The sequence below is a fragment of the Schistocerca cancellata genome, chromosome 9, assembly GCF_023864275.1.
Source record: "Schistocerca cancellata isolate TAMUIC-IGC-003103 chromosome 9, iqSchCanc2.1, whole genome shotgun sequence".
NCBI classification, from domain to species: Eukaryota; Metazoa; Arthropoda; class Insecta; order Orthoptera; family Acrididae; genus Schistocerca; species Schistocerca cancellata.
In genome coordinates this window covers 309,590,848-309,603,096 of record NC_064634.1, presented here as the reverse complement: position 1 = coordinate 309,603,096, position 12,249 = coordinate 309,590,848, and the positions used below count along the sequence as shown (strand labels likewise).

The 12,249-nt window shown below is 45.6% G+C and overlaps 1 protein-coding gene across 1 annotated transcript in view; it reads left to right on the top strand.

The window, feature by feature from the left end:
* LOC126100944 (nucleoredoxin-like) overlaps window positions 1-12,249 on the top strand; it is a 265,930-nt gene that overhangs the window by 187,242 nt on the left and 66,439 nt on the right. The window lies entirely within an intron of this gene.

Below are 12,249 nucleotides of genomic sequence, written 5' to 3'. Positions count from 1 at the left end.
GCGCAGGTTACAGTAAACTGGTAGTGGTGCATTGGGTATAAGCTACTAGACTCCCAGGTGAGGTTCCATGTGGTGACCATAGCAGCGTTACTCTCTTGGAGAGAAGTCGGCATGGTGCCTGTAGGATTCAATCAAGACGCAATGTCTCTGTCGCATTGTCAATGTGATGCAGTGCGGGAAACAGTAAATGGGCAGTGATGCATCAGGTATAAGCTACTGGACTCCCAGGACAGGTTCCATGTAATGACCGTAGCCGCATTAGTCCTTGGAAAGAAGTCGACATGAAGCCTGTAGTATTATATGAAATGCCTGTGTCGCATTGTCAATGTGAGGGTGCGTGGGTTACAGTAAATGGGTAGTGGTTAATCGGGTATAAGCTACTTGACTCTCAGGACAGGCTGCATGATTTGACCCTATGCTTTTCAATCAGGATGCAATTTCAATGTCGCATTGTCTATGTGACGGTGCGAGGGTTACAGTAAATGGGCTGTGGTGCATCGGATACAAACTATGGAACACCCAGAAGAGGCTGCATACAGTGACTGTAACCATGTTAGTCTCTTGGAGATCTGTCAGAATGGGCCTATAGTTATTCAAATGCAATACAATTTCTGTGTCTCATCGTCGATGTGATGGTATGAGGGTTACAGTAAATGGGAAGTGGTGCAGCATGTATAAGCCACTGGACTTGCAGGAGATGTTCCATGCTGAGACCGTATCTGTGTTAGTCTCTTGGAGAGAAGATGGCATGGAACCAGTGGTTTTCAATTGCGATGGGATTTCTGTGTCGCAATGTCAATGTGAGTGTGTGAAGGTTAGAGTAAATGGGAAGTGGTGCATCGGATACAAGGTACTGGGCTCCCAGGACAGGTTCCTTGTGGTGGCCACAGCCTCGTTAGTCTCTTGGAGAAACGTCGGCTTGGAGCCTGCAGTTATCAATCGCGATGCTATTCGTGTGTCGCGTTGTCAAACTAGGGTGCCAGGGTTACAGTAAAGAATCAGTGGTGCATCAGATACAAGCTACTGAACTCCCAGGGTAGGTTCCATGCAGTGAACGCAGCAGCGACAGTCTCTTCTGGAGAAGTCGGCTTGGAGCCTATAGTTTTCAATTGGAAAGCATTTTCTGTGTCGCATCGCCAATGTGAGGGTGCAAGGGTTACAGTAAAGGAGCAGTGGTGCATCGGTTATGAGCTACTGAACTCCCGGGAGAGGTTCCACGCAGTGACCAAGGCTGCGTTAGTCTCTTGGAGAGAAGTCATGGAGCCTGTAGTCATATATCCCAACGAAATGTTCTGCGTCGCATTGTCTATGTGAGGGTGTGTGGGTTACAGTAAACGCGTAATGGATAATTGGGTATAATCTACTGGACTCCCAGGACAGGCTAACAACCCTGCACAGTCCTGCTGCGCTCAGTCGTTAAGTGAAGGCCATCGGCCACCATTGTGCATGGTAACAGGTAGTGCCTGATATTTTGTAGTCTCGGCACACCTCGAACACTGTGGATCTCGAAATATTGAATTCCCTAGCGATTTCCGAAATGGAATGATTGATGCACCTAGCTCCACCTACCATTCCGCGTTCAAAGTCTGTTAATTCCTGTCATACAGCCATAATCATGCCGGAAACCTTTTTATATGAACCACCTGAGAATAAATGACATCTCCGCCGCTGTGCTGCCCAGTAATAGTGTAGCGATACTACTACCTGTTGCTTATGCGCATACCTCTATCTCGTGACTTCTGTCACCTCAGTGTCCTGGTATGTAAAGATGGTGACTGCTGTCAGCGTTGTTCTATAAGCGTGCAATGATGCATTAACGGGTCTCTTCGCCTATACAGGGCGTTACAAAAAGGTACGGCCAAACTTTCGGGAAACATTCCTCACACACAAAGAAAGAAAATATGTTATATGGACATGTGTCCGGAAACGCTTACTTTCCATGTTAGAGCTTATTTTATTACTTCTCTTCAAATCACATTAATCACGGAATGGAAACACACAGCAACAGAACGTACCAGCGTGACTTCAAACACTTTGTTACAGGAAATGTTCAAAATGTCCTCCGTTAGCGAGGATACATGCATCCGCCCTCCGTCGCATGGAATCCCTGATGCGCTGATGCAGGCCTGGAGAATGGCGTATTGTATCACAGCCGTCCACAATACGAGCACGAAGAGTCTCTACATTTGGTACCGGGGTTGCGTAGACAAGAGCTTTCAAATGCCCCCATAAATGAAAGTCAAGAGGGTTGAGGTCAGGAGAGCGTGGAGGCCATGTAATTGGTCCGCCTCTACCAATCCATCGGTCACCGAATCCGTTGTTGAGAACCGTACGAACACTTCGACTGAAATGTGCCGGAGCTCCACCGTGCATGAACCACAAGTTGTGTCGTACTTGTAAAGGCACATGTTCTAGCAGCACAGGTAGAGTATCCCGTACGAAGTTATGATAACGTGCTCCATTGAGCGTAGGTGGAAGAACATGGGGCCCAATCAAGACATCACCAACAATGCCTGCCCAAACGTTCACAGAAAATCTGTGTTGATGACGTGATTGCACAATTGCGTGCGGATTCTCGTCAGCCCAAACATGTTGATTGTGAAAATTTACAATTTGATCACGTTGGAATGAAGCCTTATCCGTAAAGAGAACATTTGCACTGAAATGAGGATTGACACATTGTTGGATGAACCATTCGCAGAAGTGTACCCGTGGAGGCCAATCAGCTGCTGATAGTGCCTTCACACGCTGTACATGGTACGGAAACAACTGGTTCTCCCGTAGCACTCTCCATACAGTGACGTGTTCAACGTTGCCTTGTACAGCAGCAACCTCTCTGGCGCTGACATTAGTGTTATCGTCAACTGCACGAAGAATTGCCTCGTCCATTGCAGATGTCCTCGACGTTCTAGGTCTTCCCCAGTCGCGAATCATAGGCTGGAATGTTCCGTGCTCCCTAAGACGCCGATCAATTGCTTCGAACGTCTTCCTGTCGGGACACCTTCGTTCTGGAAATCTGTCTCGATATAAACGTACCGCGCCACGGCTATTGCCCCGTGCTAATCCATACATCAAATGGGCATCTGCCAACTCCGCATTTGTAAACATTTCACTGACTGCAAAACCACGTTCGTGATGAACACTAACCTGTTGATACTACATACTGATGTGCTTGATGGTAATACTGTAGAACAATGAGTCGCATGTCAACACAAGCACCGAAGTCAACATTACCTTCCTTCAATTGGGCCAACTGGCGGTGAATCGAGGAAGTACAGTACATACTAACGAAACTAAAATGAGCTCTAACATGGAAATTAAGCGTTTCCGGACACATGTCCACATAACATCTTTTCTTTATTTGTGTGTGATGAATGTTTCCTGAAAGTTTCGCCGTACCTTTTTGTAACACCCTGTATACAGACGGTCTTATTTACGCCCAGAGTGTGACCTGCTACCAGAGGGAGGAGGGGTGTTGCATTCAGTAAAGTCTACAGTCTTTAACGAGAAGGCAGCGCGCGAGACGGCGCGCACGCACACTTCAAAACACAGTAGCCAGACATGGAGTGGGGCTCTAGAGAAGGCAGGAGAGGGTGGCTTTAGTAGGGGTGGGAGAGGACCGTGAAATATGCATGCAGGGCCACGCATCGCCAGGCACAGGTGGCGACCTGCATTAAGATGCGCTCCATTATGGATGGGGTGGGAGTCTCGCTGACTCGCACTCTCTCCCTCCCCCCTGCACCCTCCCACCACTCAATCCCACCCTCCCCTGGCTGAAAACTCGGCGCTATGAGATTTAGTCGCCTATCGCAGCCGTTTCGTAACTGTTAATTCCTTATGTGGAGTCCTTGCATGGTACCTTACGTGGAGTCTTTGCATAGTACACCGTGACAGCGCAGGCCTATACGAGAGGTCGTAACAACGTTTCACACTGTCGAGTAATATACCAGAAGCCTGAGTAACCACCTTTTATATCGCGGACCGATGCGAGAGTGCAGGAAGAGGGTCAGTGAGGTTCTAAAAGGTACCACAAGAATGCGGATCCATGATGACTCTAGTGCTGTGGTTGAGAAACCATAGCGCAAACAGGTCGATAGAAATGGTTCTACAGACTGATTTTAATCCTGGGGAGTTTGATAGACAGGGGAGTATGCTGAACTCAACCAGGTGCTCTACGAACCGCGCACGTACACTGTCAGCTGTCTGACTCGTAGCATTGTCCTGCTGTTAGATGCCATCGTACCCAAGAAAAACAAACGGCATCAAGGGGTAGACGTGGTACTCAAGGATAGATGCATACTTGTGTTGCTACATTGTTCCTTCCAGAATGGTGAGATAACTCGGAGAATGCCACGAAAACATTCTTCAGATCACAACACTCCCTCCTCCAGCTGGACCGACGGTGCATAAAAAGTGATTCATCTAAAAAGGTCACTCAATTCGGTACTCAATTCGTCGCCGATGACATGTCCGAAAGAACAGACACCATATCCATATAAGTATATACATAGTTCCGGCAACACCAGCCATGACCTTCTTCTTCTGTGCCGATGCACACATATTCCCCGGACTCTTGCGGGACTTGGAAAGAATGTCTTTCACGAGTAATGAGTGTGTTGGGGTGGGACACTACGAATGTAGTGTGTGGACATACAAGGTGAGAATGTGGGTCTCGCGGGAGGCGTGTGCGAGATAGTCCCTGCAGTCGCGCTGTCTTTTGTGCCCTCGGTGGCTGAGATGGCTAGAGCATCTGCCATGTAAGCAGGAGATCCCGGGTTCGAGTCCCGGTCAGGGCACACATTTTCATCTGACCCCGTTGATATATATCATCGCCCGTTAGCAGCTGAAGGTATTAATATAACTCTAATTTCGTGTCACAGCTGCGTCTGCGCCGATTTTGGATAGCGCCATTTTGACATGCGTGGTATACTTTTAACTACGGCGGAACGCGATCAGTTTACAGACCTAGCCGTTTCGGAAATGATTCAACTCTTGGGCCCAAAGCGAATGATCGTACCCTATTGAAGGTCAGATAAATCGCTGCGTTTCCGCATTACGACAACGACCGTGCGTTTCCGCAGTACGACAACAACCGCACTCTTTTCCACTTTCCCCTGCACGCTTTATGCACTCTCCACTGCTAGTGCTGCCACCTGCAACTCTTGTTGCACGTTGACGTCGAATTTAGGCGGTAGTTACATTAATGTGAGTGGACCATGTAGTTATAGCCTCGCAAAAATCTACCTGCGACCATGAGGCTTAGTGATTCTGCTAGCCCAGCTTTATATATTCAGTGCGATACAAACAAATACAGACGACCTGACGGAAACCTTATTTGTAGAAGTCTGCATTCTGGCCGCAATTTAATCTGAGGGACAAGGAGGGGGGGATGGAAATAATTAAAAGACAACCAGTTCATTATGAGGCTGCCGTGTGAGATCATAATAAACGAAAGAATCCATTTTCTCCTGGAACAGTTTCGTTACAGTCGCATCAGGAAGACTGTATAACAGTGACGACAGTCAAATCGAAATAGTGTGTTTTTGCCGGTAGCAAAAGTAAGAGGTTCTCCAAAAAAATACGCAAAATTGCAAGTGGGTCTCGCGCACCGCTACTTCCATACAAGCGTAGTTATGTAGGCTATATCGGTGATTCATCCAGCCTGGGAATGGAGAATTTCGACGATTTTTGCCTGCTATTGATATCGGTACTAACAAGATACCAAAATATATGGCATAAATGGCTGTCCATTTGTATGCGTTGCTGTAGAAGCTTAAATTTTTTTACACCAGCAAGTGCCGTCGACTTTACGATGTGATATCAGTTTCAACTTGATACGTCTAACCGGTCGTGAGGAGTCTTGGACAGATGGACAGTCAGTCGGATAACAAATGACAGAAAAAAATACAGATGAACAATTTTCGGATTTTTTCCTTAATTGCACTGTGAAATCTCGCTTCTCGCCAAATTTCGTGAATCTAGGTCAAGAGCAAGTACGCTATAGATTTTGATGAGTGAGCTTGCGAGTATCAAAATATTTAACAGTCGGACAGACAGACAACAAAGTGATCCCGTAAGATCTCCGTTTTCACCGACTGAAATACGGAACCCTAAAAACGAACTTTAGGAAAGGATGCTATCATGAATCATTTTCATAAAATTGTTGTCGTTACAAAGGAAAGAGTATTAGCGGTCATTGGAGACGAAGCATGCAACCACTCTTAGTCGGTCTTAAGCTGTTCAGTTAAAAAAATTCAATGAACAGTAGGATGAATTAATAATTTTTAATAAGTTTATTAAATATTATTTAATAGAGAGCAGTTGAAATCGCTAAGAGAATATAAGTTTTCTAGTATTACAAATAACCTGGAATCTTTTGTTTCGTTTGTCTGCCGTTCGCTTTGTTTCGGGGTGTTCATGTTGGCTCGTGTGAGCATTGATGTACGATAGTTTTTTGTTTGTTTTCAGAAATATATTGAAAAAAGAAGTTTCAGCGTTTCATTTACAAAGTTTATAGCTAGTTATCTTAATTTGTGTGTATTCAAGTGACTAAACCTAATCAAATTCTCAAGTAACATGGATAGATTTCAAAACGAATAGCAAGGGAATATTTTTCCACTAAGATAGGCTGTGACTTTAATAAACTGAGATTATTTTATAAAGAATTAAAGCGCTATCGTACGATACGCTGCAGTGCTACAGTAAATTGTCGGAATAATATCGATTGCTACTTTTTCTTGCCTCCAATCGATTGCATCCCGATCAGGCTTCGAGATCTGGATTGACTATTCTGTTGGAAACATTGCGGAAAAAAAAGAACTGAGGCAAATGGTAGATAAGAATGAACATTTTAACAAAAGATGAAGAATACTAGCATGAAAAGTTCCTGCCTACTGCGATAAAACCAGAACATTACGTCAAAATAACAGTGGGATTTGTCTCAACACATACGACTAGCCATCATTTACCGGGGTAGAACTTTACAAAAGATTTACGGAGAACCACATATGAAGATTACTATCTAGTCTAGGTCTATGACGTCTCCTTTGGCAAGGTATCTGCGTAGCAATCACGTCCCTGAGATACAATTAGTCAAGAAACTGCAAGAGGAGAGACATCACGACAACGAGCTGTGCACACCACGACGGCAACGAAGGAAAAGACGAGAGACGGGGGACGCCACAAGCACAGGCTCAGCAGTTTCAAGTTCTGTTGTTTGGAACCGAATAGTGAGGAATTTAAAAAGTGAATTATCTTCGTCATCAGTTCAGTATCGATTGTTTTTGTATTTTGTACTTCGGCAGTTCTGATATGCAGTGTCGTCGGAGCAAAGCGATTAGCAAGAGTGAAGCTCCAATAAATGTATTGCGTACTGTCTCCCGTACCACAGAGTGTGTGACAAGGCGAACCTCTATTTTGCTGGTAATTAAAACTGCAACGTCACGAATATGGCATGCAACGCACGTCAAATTCCGGTATCCTATCATTGCGTTAGTAGAAGGAGCAGCAATTGTATACTGTATTATTATTTCGTAATTATGGATCACAATTTTTTGCTCTCACTTTTTTGCACCGGGTGAATTAAACCGAAGAAACGTCTACAGACTGAAGTTGAACGAAACCCAAAATATTGCTCTCTGGGAATAACTGGACTGGCAGTGTATTTTCGAGACCGTAGAAATTTGGAATATCTTAAGGGCGCCAGTTTGATTCTCTCTGAATTTGAAGACAAGCAGGCTCTTACTAATTACTATAATTCGTTGTTATCTCCGTGCGATGACCACAACGGCGGCTACAGAGATAGCGCCCAAGCCGGTTATTTCCGTTCATACAACAAGTTTCACCCACATATCAATGAGATTAGCGGTATCATACAACAGGACGTGAATCAACGCTTGAACAAAAGTAAGCAATTAGTCTCACTTAGTGGAACTTCCATTGATACATGCACTTCAATATATGAAGGCAAGGAGGAGGAAAGGAAACGAAACAAAGAAAGTTATAAGAGAAATATGCCAGATAACAGACGGACATCTCCCTACATAGATAACTTACACTACTGGCCATTAAAAATGCTACACGAAGAAGAAATGCAGATGATAAACAGGTATTCATTGGACAAATATATTATACTAGAACTTACATGTGATTACATTTTCGCGCAATTTGGGTGCATAGATCCTGAGAAATCTGTACCCAGAACAACCACCTCTGGCGGTAATAAAGGCCTTGATACGCCTGGGCATTGAGTCAAACAGAGCTAGGATGGCGTGTACAGGTACAGCTGCCCATGCAGCATCAACACGATACCACAGTTCATCAAGAGTAGTTACTGGCGTCTTGTGACGAGCCAGTTGCTCGGCCACCATTGACCAGACGTTTTCAGTTGGTGAGAGATCTGGAGAATGTGCTGGCCAGGGCAGCAGTCGAACATTTTCTGTACCGAGAAAGGCCCGTACAGGACCTGGAACATCCGGTAGTGCATTATCCTGCTGAAATGTAGGGTTTCGTAGGGATCGAATGAAAGGTAGAGCCACGGGTCGTATCACATCTGAAATGCAACGTCCACTGTTCAAAGTGCCGTCAATGCGAACAAGAGGTGACCGAGACGTGTACTCAATGGCACTCCGTACCATCACGCCGCGTATGGCGATGACGGATACACGCTTCCAATGTGCGTTCACCACGATATCGCAAAACACAGATGCGACCATCATGATGCTGTAAACAGAACCTGCATTCATCCGAAAAGATGACGTTTTCCCATTCGTGCACCCAGGTTCACGTTGAGTACACCAGCGCAGGCGCTTCTGTCTGTGATGCAGCGTCAAGGGTAACCGCAGCCATGGTCTCCGAGCTGATAGTCCCTGCTGCTGCAAACGTCGTCGAACTGTTCGTGCAGATGCAAACGTCCACATCTGTTGACCCAGGGATCGAGACGTGGCTGCACGATCCGTTACAGCCATGCGGATAAGACGCCTGTCATCTCGACTGCTAGTGATACAAGGCTGATACAAGGCCGTTGGGATCCAGCACGGCGTTCTGTATTACACTCCTGAACCCACCGATTCCATATTCTGCTAACAGTCATTGGATCTCGACGAACGCGAGCAGCAATGTCGCGATACGATAAACCGCAATCGCGATAGGCTACAATCCGATCTTTATCAAAGTCGGAAACGTGATGGTACGCATTTCTCCTTCTTACACGAGGCATCACAACAACGTTTCACCAGGCAACGCCGGTCAACTGCTGTTTGTATATGAGAAATCGGCTGGAAACTTTTCTCATGTCAGCATGTTGTAGGTGTCGCCACCGGCGCCAACCTTGTGTGAATGGTCTGAAAAGCTAATGATTTACATATCACAGCATCTTCTTCCTCTCGGTTAAATTTCGCGTCTGTAGCACGTCATCTTCGTGGTGTAACAGTTTTAATGGCCAGTAGTGTAGTTACTAATGTGTCGCTATAAGTTGCATTGACGCAGAAAAATAAAGAGATAATAAGTAAAACGTAAAACTGGCGAAAGGTGTACTACGTGCTTGGATGTTCAAATGATGACCATTTTAGCACAACTGCACATAAGCAGGTAACAGTAGCACCCTCCACATTCTGCGTATAAAATGATGTTTCGCAGCGGGTACGTCGTTGAGAAATCGTATTTCAATTTGTGAGTTGATCGTTTTATGCCTGGTGCAAGAACGAGATATGTCTACCAGCATGTATCGCAATTTGGCAGCGGTAGGACAATGGTATTTCGGGACAGCGTGTTACCGTTCGCAGATACTATTGCTCGTGTTGGCCGCGATCCCGTGGTCGCCATGGGAGTATTGAATCGGTGCGTTCAGGACGGCCGTACTCAACGTCATATAGCAGGGGCGGCCGAGAATTTGGCTGGTGGTCCGCGCCCTGGCACGGGGGCCGTTGCCCTCAGGCTCGCTAGACGAGTTGCGGCGCAGTCCAGGTGAGCGCCGAAAGACAACACAGTGGCGGACGAGTGTCAGTTCTGCCAACTTCATCACAACGTACATGTCGAGGCTTCAAGGCTCCAAAATGACAGAGCAGATTGCATTAGCCATAATCATACGGGCCCAGCTCCTGACCTGATGGTAGGAAGTGCCGATGGCTACACAGCACAGTCACCTCTGATTCGTAATGCCATTAATCTGGACACCAGCAATAACATTTATGACTGATAGCTACATTTGATACTTTAGTACGTACGTAAATCACTGTGTTGGTTATTTTCTCTCTGCATCGAACAGCCTTTCCGCAAACACGTTACATAATTTACTACCTGATGTTTTCTGCAAGGTTGTAGCTGCACCACTAAGTGCACTATGCCTATCAGTGTAGACTAACGATTTTTCGTCCATGCGTTCACACTTCAACATCTGACCCGCTACTCAGGGAAAAATTCACTGTCAAGCCAAAACATTGTGGCCACTGCCCACAGCGATGTTGGCATGTCGCCTGTTGGAATTGTGACTTGGCAAAAAAAGTGTGTGAGTGGAGTAGACGCAGGCAGGGATCATCCTCGTGAAGGTTGCATGGGGGCTAAATTAAAAATTAAATATGAATGCAAATATTTTTAGTAGCTGTATGTCCGATTACGCAAGTCTCGTAAACGGCTGGCCCTGACAACTGATTGTTACGCTATCTGACTGCATAGAATGACAACAAAGAATGTAAGAAAATTTCTGTTAACACAATTAACTAATTAAGTCCCCAGCAACTATAAAATCTACGAAACAACAAACACAAGTGTAGCTGTTCTGTATGTGGTAGTATGACTCAACGCACATCTGGCACGGTTCTTCTTCAACAAGACAAGAATTTTTAAATATCATTTATACTGACGTGATAAAAGAAAATTAGAAATACTATAATTGTGCAAGAAACCCAGAATTACACTCTAATACAAGAACACAAGCCAGATGCTTTGTTGACTGAACCTGTAATGACACATTATTCAGGACACACAAATAAATAGACAACATAATATTTATTACCTTCATATATATTGACGAAAAGCACTCTGACCATTACAATATCTCCATTGGAATAACATCTGCTATCTCTCCCATCACATAGCTGCATAAAACATCGAACAAACACTCACTACTACCCCATCTCATTCCAACTTCAGCTACAAGCAGTGTCCACCACAACTTCTCGGCAAGAACTGCTTGTCGCTGCGTCTCAATAATCACTGCCAGTGGAGGCGGCGGAACAATACTCTCTGGCGCGATTTTTGGCGCTGTGGCTCAGTGTAGCCACCTTTCAAGGTATGGGCTGCAAACGGGGAAATCCATCGAGATAAGCGACTTTGATATAGGGCAGATTATAATTACGTACAGCCTGTGAACGAGTATCTCGAAAACGGCGAAGCGGTCGAACGTTCACATGCTATGTTGTGAGCTTCTAGGGAAAGAGGTATAAGGACAGTGAAACTACCACTGGCGCTAAATGGTTAGACGTGTAAGACTCTTCACAGCACGTGGGGTTCGGAGGCTTGTCGGCTTGGCATAGTAGGATAGATGGTGATCTGTAACATGTATGCCAAGAGAGCACATTGCTGGTGCACGCACAAGTGTTTGGGAGCATACCATTCATCGTACATTATTGAACATGGAGCTCCACACTCTCTATGTGTTCACATGTTGACCCAACGACATCGTCAAAGCCCGCCGGTGTGGCTGAGCGGTTCTAGGCGCTTCAGTCTGGAACCGCGCGACCGCTACGGTCCCAGGTTCGAATCCTGCCTCGGGCATGGATGTGTGTGATGTCCTTTGGTTAGTTAGGTTTAAGTAGTTCTAAGTTCTAGGCGACTGATGACCTCAGATGTTAAGTCCCATAGTGCTCACAGCCATTTGAACCATTTCTTACCCATTTTCATTGTCCAATATTTTCAAGGACGTTCTAAGAGTCAGACACGATTAACACCTTTAAGGAAGCACAACTTCTAAAATTGCCACTATCTCTGGCATAAATGAGAAGCGCTTTGAGGAAGTCTGAAGGCTTTCTAGACTTGGATCTGATGGCATAGGAAAGCACATCCAGTATACTCCTCTTCGCGGGGCAGTCCCGACCTACCTTGGATACAGAGGATTGTCTGGTTGTTGGTCTGGACAGCATGCTCTCCAGACCACTCACGTACTGTGGACGTCGGGAGGAGGTTTGCCGAGAGACAGGCACACCACCGCCCACCAGCCAACCAGGTTAAGAGTTCGACTCGATGCCTACCAAG